At 48.2% G+C, this 12,275-nt stretch overlaps 1 long non-coding RNA gene and 1 pseudogene across 4 annotated transcripts in view; one reads left to right on the top strand and one right to left on the bottom strand.

Annotated features, from left to right (window-relative positions):
* LOC144580391 (uncharacterized) overlaps positions 1-12,275 on the bottom strand; it is an 88,307-nt gene that overhangs the window by 30,746 nt on the left and 45,286 nt on the right. The window lies entirely within an intron of this gene.
* Positions 8,555-8,652, top strand: LOC118149624 (small nucleolar RNA U13; annotated as a pseudogene).

The raw sequence follows: 12,275 nt of genomic DNA, 5'->3' as shown, positions 1-12,275 counted from the left end.
CTCCTAGGAGTCTGACAGTGTGCTCTGAGGCAAGCAGCACCTGCCAATTAGCCCCACCAAACACCCTGGGTGATATAGTGCCGGGACAGCCAAGTGCGTCCCGTGTGAAGGTGCAGGGACTGGAAGAGGACACTAGGTGCTGGCCCTGGTTCACCCTGGACTCCACCCCGGCCCCCTTCCCTGTGCCAACACTCCTGCCTCCTCTCACTGTAGTCAATGACAGCCGCAAACAGCACAGTGTGCCGAGTCCTGGAGCACTCTTTCAAATTCACTGCCCTGTGGGTGGCCATGGGACTCTGGCACAGCAGAGAGGCCATGGAGGTGACATTCAGGTGCCAGTCAGAGGGATGCCCACCCCAACATTGGGCAAGGTCTTAGCCCCGGATGGTGGAGAGGTCAGAAGTTCCTAGTCCTGCCAGGAGGGCAGTCAGGGCAGCCGCTGTGAGCGTTTAACGACCACATGTTCACAAAAAGCTCATCATGGAACCAGAAAGAGACCCTGTGGCAGTGAGCTTCACAGAAACAAGGCTGTATACTCAAAAGAAAGCAGGCAGAAGACTGAAGAAACTGAGGCAGGAGGCATAAGGGATATTAGCTGGGAGACCTTGTAAGAATAAGACAGAAGCTCATGAAAAAAAGAAGGCTGGGTCAGGCATGGTGGCTCACACTTATAATCCCAGCACTTTGGGAGGCTGAGGCGGGCAGATCACGAGGTCAAAAAATCAAGACCATCCTGGCCAAGATGGTGAAACCCTATCTCTACTAAAAATACAAAAATGAGCCAGGCATTGTGGTGCATGCCTGTAGTCCCAGCTACTTGGGAGGCTGAGGCAGGAGAATCGCTTGAATATGGGAGACAGAGGTTGCAGTGAGCCGAGATCATGCCACTGCGCTCCAGTCTGGTGACACAGCGAGACTCCATCTCAAAAAAATAAACCACCGCCATTCGCAGGACTGGAAGTGAAAAGGAAAAAAAAAATGTACAAGGTTAAATGTGTGCTGTAGAAGAACTACCACCTGTTCAGCTGCTGAGCACATCATCATTCCTAATTCAGCAAAAGAACCTTCACTCTGGGAAAAACTAAAAATGAACTTCTGTTTTCAAAATGCATTTTTACGGTTAGAAATCTGTATTTCTCAAGCCCTCCTTCCAGTCCTTGGCACTGTGACAAGGGTTTCTTACCCCTGGGGACATGGGGCTGGAGATACAAAAGGGAGTCACCAAGGCTGAGTTTCAGCTGCCTGCATCCTTACAGCCACGGCCAGAGGGCCATAAGGGATTCCCTAGCTCCCACCGTCTACGCTGGACTCACAGGGCATGGCTCTGCTGCAGTGACCAGGCTTACCTCCATGAAGTAACTGCTCAGGGTGGGTCCCTGAGTTATTATTGAAGGTCTGGCTGACACGGAGATGCCTCTTGTTGCTGCTCTTGTCCCGGTGCTTCCCACAGCTCGCCTCCAATTCGAGAGATTCTCCAGCCTCAGCCTCAGCCTCCAGAGAAGCTGGGATTACAGACACCCACAACTAGGCCTGGCTAATTTTTATATTTTTAGCAGAGATAGAATTTCGGCATGTTGGCCAGGCTGGTCTTGAACTCCTGACATCGTGATCTGCCCGCCTCAGCCTCCCAAAGTGCTGGATTACAAGCATGAGCCACTGCGGCTGGCATTTTTTTTTTTAACTTATTGTTTATTTTAGAGATAAGATCCCACTCTGTTGCCCAGGCTGGAGTGCAGTGGCACATTCTTGACTCATTGCAACCTCTGCCTCCTGAGCTGAAGCAACCCTGGATGAATAGACATGACTGAGGCTGAAGTGCCAGCCCTGGATCCATTCCTATATGCCTATGCTATTGGGAGCAAGTTCATCTCTTTGTGGATGAGCTCAGGGTACTCAGATCACCACTTTCCAGGCTCTGGTGCTCTCTCTGGACATCCCAACTGGCCTGGACACCCACCTTCTGGCTAAAGGCCACGATCTGTGTGCAGTGGTGCTTGTGACCCAGCTCTAGCCGGTAGGCACTGTCTGAGCCACTTTCTGTCTGCAGCATCTGGCCAGTGCTGCACTGGTGCGCTGGCTACTTTGCCTGAGCTGTGAGGATTGATGAAGGCACCCCTGCCCTCCTCTGCCAGGCAGCCCTCCACCAGGGCTCCAAGAGGAGGAGGGCCCAGCCCCGCCTGGCCTCAGCTGTGTCCTCCCAGCCCTGTGGTCTTCTTCACCTGTCACTCCATTAAAACCTGTCCATAGAGAGGTCTTAAGAGATGGATGAATATCCCCTCAACAGATACACCTTTTTTTTTTTTTTTCTTTAATGAGCAGGTACTAAGTCCTACTCAGAGCCCACAGAGTAACTAATGGAAAATCCTTTGGTGACAACATATCTTAGCTCACAGAGCCACAGCCACAGGAAACAGGGCAGGCCCTGCCACCTCCACCTGCCCCACAGCCAGGCACTCAGTGCCTTACCCAGGAAGCTGTACTGGATCCTCAGGGAGTTGGTCCACAGCCAGCCCTGCTGCTGCAGCAGGCCAAGGGCATGCAGCCCTGCCATCCCTGGCATGAACAGCCCTGCATCCAGGGTGGCCACCCAGCATCCATCCTCCTCCTTCCTTTCCAGCAGTGCTGCAGGGACAGAGAGCAGGCAGGTGAAAGGGTCAGCCCCCAGGGACCAACACCCCCAGCCCCAGGCAAAAAGGAAACTCCGGATATCCCAGAGGCCTTGGGGTTGGGGGGCTCCTTGAAGAGTCAACACCTGTGCTCTGCACAACAGCCCATGGACAGGCCTGATCACGGCTCACTGCAGCCTTGACCTCCCAGGTTCAATCAAACCTTTCACTTCAGCCTCCCAAGTAGCTACTACTACAGACATGTGCCACCACCTTGGCTAATGTGTGCGTGTGTGTGTGTGTGTGTGTGTGTGTACACACATTTTTTTTTCTGTAGAAACAGGGGTCTCAGTATGTTTCCCAGGCTGGTCTTGAACTCCTGGGCTCAAGCAATTCTCTTGCCTTGGCTTCCCAAAGTGCTGGGATTATAGATGTGGGACACTGTGCTTGGCCCAGGGATAAAGTAGAATGAGGCTGGGCACAGTGGCTCATGCCTGTAATCCCAGCACTTTGGGAGGCCAAGGCAGGCAGATTTCTTAAGGTCAGGAGTTTCAGACCAGCCTGGCCAACAGAGTGAAACCCCGTCTCTACAAAAATACAAATAAATAAATAAATAACCAGGTATGGTGGTGGGCACCTGTAATCCCAGCTACTCGGGAGACTGAGGCAGGAGAATCGCTTGAACCCAGGAGGCAGAGGCTGCAGTGAGCCAAGATTGCACCATTGCATCCAGTCTGAGCAACACTGTGAGAATGTCTTTAAAAAAAAGTAGAATAAAACAAAATCAAATAGGACAAATAACAAAGGAAGTAACCACACATCGTGGGTCATTGGGTAAATTTCACCTTCTGAAGCTTCTGCTTCTGCAACACTGAAGGTCATCCAGAACACACAGGTGGAAATGGGCCAGCTGTTATGACTCCCAAACACCCACATGAGGTGGTCAACAGCCACCACTCCAAGTTCCCCAGCCCCAGCCCCTGCCCTTCCCTTGGAATCTTTCAGAACACATAAGTGGCACACCCAGGTGTCACCACCCTGGCTCTGGCACAGTGCCAGCATCTGTTCAGCCTGTGTGTTTTAAATGCCCTGTGTATTTTAGGTCAAAATGTTACATGTGGTTCTTATCGTGGGTGAGAATAAGAAGAACCCAAAATCTGCTATTTTAAGGTTGGTCAGAAAGGTTGGAGGTTTTGGGAAGTTCTGGCAGCTCACACTGAGCCTGCGTCTGTCCTTAGATGGGATGTTGATATTGAGAGGCTGGGGTGATAAGGACCATCAGGTGGCATTTGGCCCCCACCCTAGCCTGGCCACGAAGGAGACGGCACAAGGGGTTTCATCTCCTACCTATCACATGGGCTTTGTCACTCAGCAGATAGCTCAGTGATGCAAAGAGGCCAGCTTGCTGCCCACCTGCGTGAGGTTCCCCGTAAAGATGACTGGGCTGTCCCCATCATCAGTTTCATCTCCAGCTGTGCCTAGAACCACTCAGCCTTGCCAAACATAGGTGGCTGCGAGTCACTCTAGCCCTGAAAAGGCCTTGGTGTCACCTGGAATGACAGGCTTGGACAGCAAGCCCAGCCATGATCACACAAGCTGGGACCAGAGAGAGGGCAGAAGATAGCACAGCTAATGGCTTTCTATGCCAATTCCTCCCCAGTTTTTGATTTTTCCTGAGACGGATTCTCACTCTGTCACCCAGGCTGGAGTGCAGTGGTAGGATCCAGGTCCACTGCAACCTTCATCTCCCGAGTTCAAATGATTCTCCTGCCTCAGCCTCCCAAGTAGCTGGGATGACAGACGCACACCACATGCCCAGATACTTTTTGTATTTTTAGTAGAGACAGGGTTTCACCATGTTGGCAAGGCTGGTCTCAAACTCCTGAGCCCAAGTGATCCACCCGCCTTGGCCACCCAAAGTGCTGAGATTACAGGTGTGAACCACTATGCCCAGGCCTTCCCCAATTTTTTAAACTCCGGATTTCTCAAAATTAGAAACCTGTGTTATCAACTCAGACATAAACACAGAGGATGCCTCTTCTCTCCTTGACAATCCCCTCGTTGGATCCATCAGGAACGCAGTCGACCATCGCTATGGAATGTGACTAGAGTCAACCCCATCTGCCACCTCCACTGAACACCAGCTCCAGCCCTGGTTATCGAGCCTGTCTGCCTGCAACATCCTTCTGGCTCTCCCAGCTTTCATCCCACCGCTGGCAACTGAGCTCCACGTGGTGACCAGACACGTCCAATGATGGCATACTAGCATTTCTTACAGTACAATCCAAAGTCCTTGAGGCCTGTGAAGCAAGAACTTTGTTGGTCACTGGAACAGACACTGACAGGCAAGCCACAGGGACAGCTCACTACACTCCAAGGCCCCACATGGAAGATCCTCTAGAAAAGCCATGAGCAACTACAAATACCATGTTTGATAACCCTGCCAACCTACAGACAGACCCCACACACCACTCTGATAACCGCTAGCTAGTCAGTTCACCCAAAATATGTCAAAACAATACTAGCTGTTATCAGACCGTCACTACAGAAGTATCTGTACATGGATGTGTGTAGATGTGTATGTATACAGATATACCAAAATACACACATGTGTGTATGAATGTGTGGATATGGATGTGTGTGTACAGTGATATGTACATGGAAGTGTCTCTATGTAGACATGTGTATGAATGTGTGGTTATATAGACGTGGGTGTGGATGTATATAAAGACGTATATATATGGATGTGTGTATATAAATGTATGTGTACAAATATGTCTACAGGTGAATGTAGATGCTCACAGCTCTTCCTGCTGACAAGCACATCCTAGCTCCAGCTTTCTCCAGTGTGTATCAGAGGCTGCATGGTGGTGTCAGAGCTTCCTCAGGGTGCACGTGAACAGGGTGAGCACAGAATTTCTCTCCCAAACCACAACATTTTACAGTTAAAGACAACACTAGTCACAAATGCGTCAGGTCAGCAGGCGTTAACGGGCTCTGCAGGCAACCCAGGACCCAACCCACACACACAGGGGTAGGGGGTGCCAAACAGAACACTTCCAACACCAACCTTAAATCCCACAAACTTTAAGGTTGAACCCAGGCCTCGAACCCCTGGGTCCAGGGATTCGAGGTTAAACCCAAGCTCTGGCACTTTGTATTCATGAACTTATCTGCCTCAGTTTCCTCATCTTATATGGAGTTACAAAGAGGACTTGAAAAAGAGACCTCCTGTCTGCTGGAACAGGCTCCAGAAAGTTAGTGCGCTGGCTCTTACTATAATTTTGATGAGTCTGGGGCAGATGGAAATAGAATTTCTCCAAAGGCAAATAAACATTTCCAGGCTTCAGACAGCTCTATAGGGAGCAGCCCGAAGGTCCAAGGGGAGGTACAGGCAATCTGTGCTGGCACATTTAGCAAATAACAAGACGTTCAAGGGCCCCTGGGAGTTCTGAAAATAAGGCAGAATTCTCAGCCATCAGACAGGTGGGGCTTTAGGAGGAAGATGGCTCTCCCCTGACATGAGTCTTCACCCAGGCTGATGGCACAGGTGGAAGTGGAGAGAGTATTTATGCAGCAAGACATTCAGTCCGGCTTCAGATGCTCCACTTCAGGCCTGAGAAGACACTGGAAACTAAGGCAGAATCAATGATCCACTGCTAAAGGTGCCCAGTGATCATGCCTGGCGGGATCAAGTCTAAAGCTGCTATTTGTACCTGGCTGGAGTGCAGTGGCATCATCTTGACTCACTGCAACCTCCATTTTCCAGATTCAAGCAACTCGCCTGTCTCAGCCTCCTGAGAAGCTGGGCCTAAAGGCATTTTCTACCACCATGGTCAGGTAAGTTTTGTAATTTTGGTAGAAACAGGGTTTCACATTCTTGGCCAGCCTGGTCCCAAATTCCTGATTTCATGTGATCCTTCCGCCTTGCCTCACAACATTTGTACAATTTTGAAGTCACTGATCTGCTTAAAAAGAAGATACAAGTTTTAAATCTCCCCAGGATGGAAAAGACAGACACAAAATTTCAACACAATAACAAGGGCTTCAAGTGACTAAGTTCTATTTAGGTACCTTTGAATAAGATCCCTTGAAAAGCACCTACTAAAATAAAAATGAGCCTGGACAACATAGTAAGACACATCTCCACAAAAAAGAAAACAAAATAATAGAAAGGCATGGGGGCACAGGTTTTAGACCCTGCTACGTGGGAGGCTGAGGCAAGAGGATCGCTTGGGCCCAGGGGTTCAAGGCTGCAGTGATTTAGGATTATGCCATTAAATATAAGACCTTCTAAAAGAAAGAGAAAAGTGGGGGAAGAGAGGAGGGAAAGGAAAGAAAAGAATTAGGAAGAGGAAAAAAGAGGGAATAGAGGGAGGGAGAGAAAGAAAAGAAAAGAAAAAACAAAGGAAGAAAAAGAAAAGAAATAAGAAAAACATAAACCTTGTGGCCAGGGAATTCCACTGTTAAGAATTTACTCTGCAGAGAGAATGGTGTTCACCACAGAATAATTGTAACAGGAAACCTGGGAAAAACTCAAGAGCACTTCATTATGAAACTAGCTGAATACATTCCATTCCATGGACTAGTACATGGTCATTCGAACTACACGGGAGATGCTGATTTTTTTAGGTGGATATATTAAGTCCACGTGCTGATTGTGCATAGATCATCTCGGAAAGGAATCACCAAAAACACCCTAACAGTGGTTGGTTTTGAGGAAAGGTGGGAGAGTGGCTTTAAGGCTGCACCAACACCAACCAATAGAACTTTTTGCAATGAGGACCATATTTCTGGGCCATCTGCAGCTGTGGAGCACCTGAAATTTGGCCTAGGCAGCCAAAAAACCAAATCCTTTATTTTCTTTAATGTTAATTCATTTAGATTTTTTTTTCTTTTTTGAAATGGAGTCTCGCTCCGTTGCCCAGGCTGGAGTGAAGTTGCATGATCTTGGCTAATCGCAACCTCTGTCCTCCAGGTTCAAGCAGTTCTCCTGCCTCAGCTTCCCAAGTACATAGGGTTACAGGGGCTCACCACCACATCCGGCTACCTTTTGTGTTTTTAGTAGACATGGGGTTTCACTATGTTGGTCAGGCTGCTCTCAAACTCCTGACCTCAGGTGAGCCACCCGACTCGGCCTCCGAATGTGCTGGGATTACAGGCATGAGCCACCATATCCGGCCTCAGATTTCGATAAACACATTCGCCACTGGCTGCCATATGGGAGACTCAGTTCTATAGTCTTTCATAGTTTTTGAACTTTGAATCATTTAAATGCATGGCCTATTCTTTTTAGTTGTAGATCTTAATAGAATAGTATTTAGATTGTATTAATCTAAATGAAATCTGCCATAGAATTTAAATTGTACCAGTGAATGCTTATATATAAAAAGATTGCCAAGGTAGGGTTGTCTGTGAGTGTATGTGTGTGTATGTTTCTTTTTTTGAGTTAGAGTCTTGCTCTGCCACCCAGTCTGGAGTGCAGTAGTATGAACTTGGCTCACTGCAACCTCCGCCTCCAGGGTTCAAGTGGTTCTCCTGCCTAAGCTTCCCGATTCACTGGGATTACAGGTATGCACCACCATGTCCAGCTCATTTTGTATTTTTAGTAGAGAAGGTGTTATACCATGTTGGCCAGGCTGGTCTTGAACCTCAAGCGATTCACCTGCCTCGGCCTCCAAAAGTGCTGAAAACTACAGGCATGAGCCAGCATGCCCAGCTGCAAAGGTGTGTTTTTGAGTAAAATGAACAACGTACAAACAAAAAATAGGAAACAGCTGGGGGTGGTGGCTCATTCCCATAATCCTAGCACTTTGGGAGGCTGAGGTGGGAAGATCACTGGAGCCCAGGAAGTCGAGGCTGCAGTGAGCCATCATTGCACCACTGCCCTCCAGCCTGAGTAATGCAGCAAGACCCTGCCTCAAGAAAAACTAAAATCAAAATTAAAAAACCGAAAGCTAAGCATGACAATTGGGTTATCAGGCTATTTTATGATATGTGCCTTCCTCAAAACTTGTTACAGTATCATCACATCACCTATCTGACACGAAAAAAGAAAAAAGAAAACCCAGAAACTCCAACTAAAAATATTTGCAAATCTATAGCATTATGCGTTGTCCTGTGTCTTCCAGAAAGATGCTGAAGCCCTATGCCACAGGGTCTGTGGATGCGACCTTATTTGTAAATAGTCTCTTCACATGTGATCGAGATAAGCTGAGGTCATGAGGGTGAATCCTAATCCCTTGTGCCTGTTGTCCTTATAAAAAGGGGATGTGTGGACAAAGGCACCTACAAAGAGAGGACAATGTCAAGACAGAGACAGAAGACCACCTACAAGCCAAGGAACTCTGGAGGCTCTGAGAATCCATGAGCGAGATCTGGGACAAATCCTCCCTCAAAGCTTTCACAAGAAAAACAAACAATAAAAAAAATCTTGATTTTAGACTCCTGGCCTCCAGAACTGTGAGAATAAATCTCTGTGGTTGAAGCCACAATGCTTAGGATACATTGTTAAGGCAGCGCTGGGAAATGAATGCAGAGTTCTTGGGGCATGCATCAAGACTTCTGAAGGAAATTTGAGACATGGCATGCTTGAACTTAAAATTCATACCTTTCTCTATTCTGAATTATTTTTTTTGAGAGACAGGGTCTCACTCTGTCACCCAGGCTGGAGTGCAGTGGCACAAGCATGGCTCACTGCAGCCTCCACCTCCTGGGCTCCAGCAATCCTCTTGCCTCCACCTCCTGAGTAGCGGACACTACAGGCACATGCCACTGTGCCTAATTTTTTAAAAAATGTTTTGTAGAGATGGGGTACTGCTATGTTGCCCAGTTTACCTGGGACTCCTAGCCTCAAGTGATCTTTCCACCTTGGCCTCCCAAAGTTCTGGGATTATAGGGATAAGCCATTGTAACTGGCTTGCCTTTTTTGTTTTTGTTTTTGTTTTTTTAAAGACAGAACCTTGCTCTATTGCCCAGGCTGGAGTGCAGGGACATGATCTCAGCTCACTGCAACCTCCACCTCCTGGGTTCAAGCAATTCTCTTGCCTCAGCCTCCCAAGTAACTCAGCTTATAGGCTCCTACCACCACACCCAGCTAATTTTTGTATTTTTATTAGAGTCGGGGTTTCACCAGTGGGCCAGGTTGGTCTCGACCTGCTGACTTCAGGTGATCCGCCCACTTCAGCCTCTCAAAATGCTACGATTGTGGCTCACAGCAACCTCTGCTCCTTGGCTCAAGCGATTCTCCTGCCTCAGCCTCCCAAGTAGCTGGGATTACAGGTTCCTGCCACCATGCCACTTTTTGTACCTTTAGCAGAGATGGTGTTTCACCATGTTGGCGAGGCTGGTCTTGAACCCCTGACCTCAGGTGATCTGCCTGCCTCAGCCTCCCAAAGTGCTGGGATTACAGGCATGCACCCCCATGCCTGGTTTTCTCATTTTATTTTTCCTTTTATTTTTTAGATGGAGTCTCGCTCTGTCAACCAGGCTGGAGTACAATGGTGTGGTATCGACTCACTGCAACCTCCACCTCCTGGGATTCTCTGGCCTCAGCCTCTCGAGTAGCTGGGACTACAGGTATATGCCACCACACCTGGCTAATTTTTGTATTTTTAGTAGAGATGGGGTTTCACTATGTTGGTCATGATGGCCTTGAACTCCTGACCTCTGGTGATCCTCCCACCTCAGTTTTCTAAAGTGCTGTGATTACAGGCGTGAACCACCATGCCTGGCCATGGGTTTTCTTGAACCAAAGCATATTCTTTGTCATGTTTAACAGAATTGTGCCCCAGCCCTGTACTTTCTTTGATTCATCCTTCTTTGAATAGTGAACTCTCAAAAGCTGTAACTAACATTGAAGAGCCACTGGCCAGGTGGGCTGGGGTCCCAGCAGTTGGCATCCCCTTTCCCAGGATGTACACATGGCCTCATGTACCTGTCCTTTTATTTCCTAGGTCAACTGGTCAACATCATCTGGGTGAAAAAAAAAAGACCAGATCTTGTTTTCATCCATGTTTGAAGCCAATATCACCACCCACAACATTCTGTCAGTGGGTGCCCAAGCCACCGATAGCCAGGAAATATTTAGACCTGGTGTATTAACCATACACCTGCCAGAACCAACCCAGCCAAAACATGAAATCTACTGGGCTCAGTGAACCACATCTCTAATTCTAGCACTTGGGGAGGCCAAGGTGTGTGGATCTCCTGAGATCAGGAGTCTAAGACCAGACTGGCAAACATGGTGAGACCCCCATCTCAACTAAAAATATAAAAATGAGCCTGGTGTGGTGGTGCACACCTGTAATCCCAGCTACTCAGGAGGCTCAGGTCAAAGAATCACTTCAATACAGGAGGTAAAAGTTGCAGTGAGCTGAGATTGAACCGCTGTACTCCAGCCTGGGCAGAGCATGAGACTCCATCTCAAAAAACAACAGTAACTATAACAAAAACACAAAATCAAACCCCTTCCCCCTTTTTTTTAAGAGAGATGGACTTCCTGTGTCATCCAGGCTACAGTGCAATGGTACAATCATAGCTCACTGCAGCCTCTTACTTCCAGCCTCAAGCAGTCCTCCCACCTCAGCCTCCTGAGTAGCTGGGATTACAGGTGCATGCCACCATGCTCAACTAATATTTGTGTGTGTGTGGAGATGGGATCTCACCATGTTGGCCAGGCTGGCCTCAAACTCTGGGCTTCAAGGGATCCTCCCATCTCAGCCTCCCAAAGTGTTGGGATTACAGGCATGAGCCTCTATTCCTGGCTAAAACCTAATTACACATTCATGAGTGACCGAGGGCATGAGCTTCTGTGTCTTCTAACAATGAAATGTTAGAAGATTTTGGGTATAACTTTGCTGGGGATGCTGTAACAAAGTGCCACAAACTAAGTGGCTGAGAACAAGACAAATGTGTTGTCTCAGGCCAGATGCCATGGCTCATGTCTCTAATCCCTGTACTTTGGGAAGGATGAGAAGATGTCTTGAGGTCAGGAGTTCGAGACTAGCCAGACCAATAGGATGAAACCCCATCTCTACTGAAAGAATACAAGGCTGGCAGTGGTGGCTCATACCTGTAATCCTAACACTTTGCAAGGCTGAGGTAGGCAAATCATGAGGTCAGGAGTTCGAGACCTGCGTGGCCAACATGGTGAAACCCTGTCTCTACAAAAAATACAAAAATTAGCTGGGTGTGGTGTTGCGCATCTGTAATCCTAGCTACTCAGGAGGCTGAGGCAGGAGAACTGCTTGAACCCAGAAGGTGGAGGCTGCAGTAAGCTGAGATCGCACCACTTTATTCCAGACTGGGGGACAGAGCAAGAATCCATCTCAGAAAAAAAATATATATATATTAGCCAGGCATGGTTGCATGTGCCTGTAATCCCAAGCTACTCTGCAGGCTGTGGTGGGAGGATTTCTTGAACCAGGGAGAATGAGGCTGCGGTCAGCTGACATCATGCCACTGCACTCCAGCCTGGGTGGCAGAGCAAGACCCTGTCTCAATAAATCAATAAAATAAATAAAAAGTTGTTGTCTCCCAGTTGGGAGGCCGGAAGTGTAAAGTCAGGTGTCTGCAGCTGGGCTCTCCCTGGAAGCTCTGGGGAAAAAGCTGTCCCAGCCTCTCTCCTGGCTCAGGCATCCCTTGACTTATAGTGAACATTGACCTTCT

Source organism: Callithrix jacchus, chromosome 19 (genome assembly GCF_049354715.1).
Source record: "Callithrix jacchus isolate 240 chromosome 19, calJac240_pri, whole genome shotgun sequence".
Classification (NCBI taxonomy): domain Eukaryota; kingdom Metazoa; phylum Chordata; class Mammalia; order Primates; family Cebidae; genus Callithrix; species Callithrix jacchus.
The sequence above is the reverse complement of the archived record's forward strand: the minus strand, read 5'-3'. Positions and strand labels throughout refer to the sequence as shown.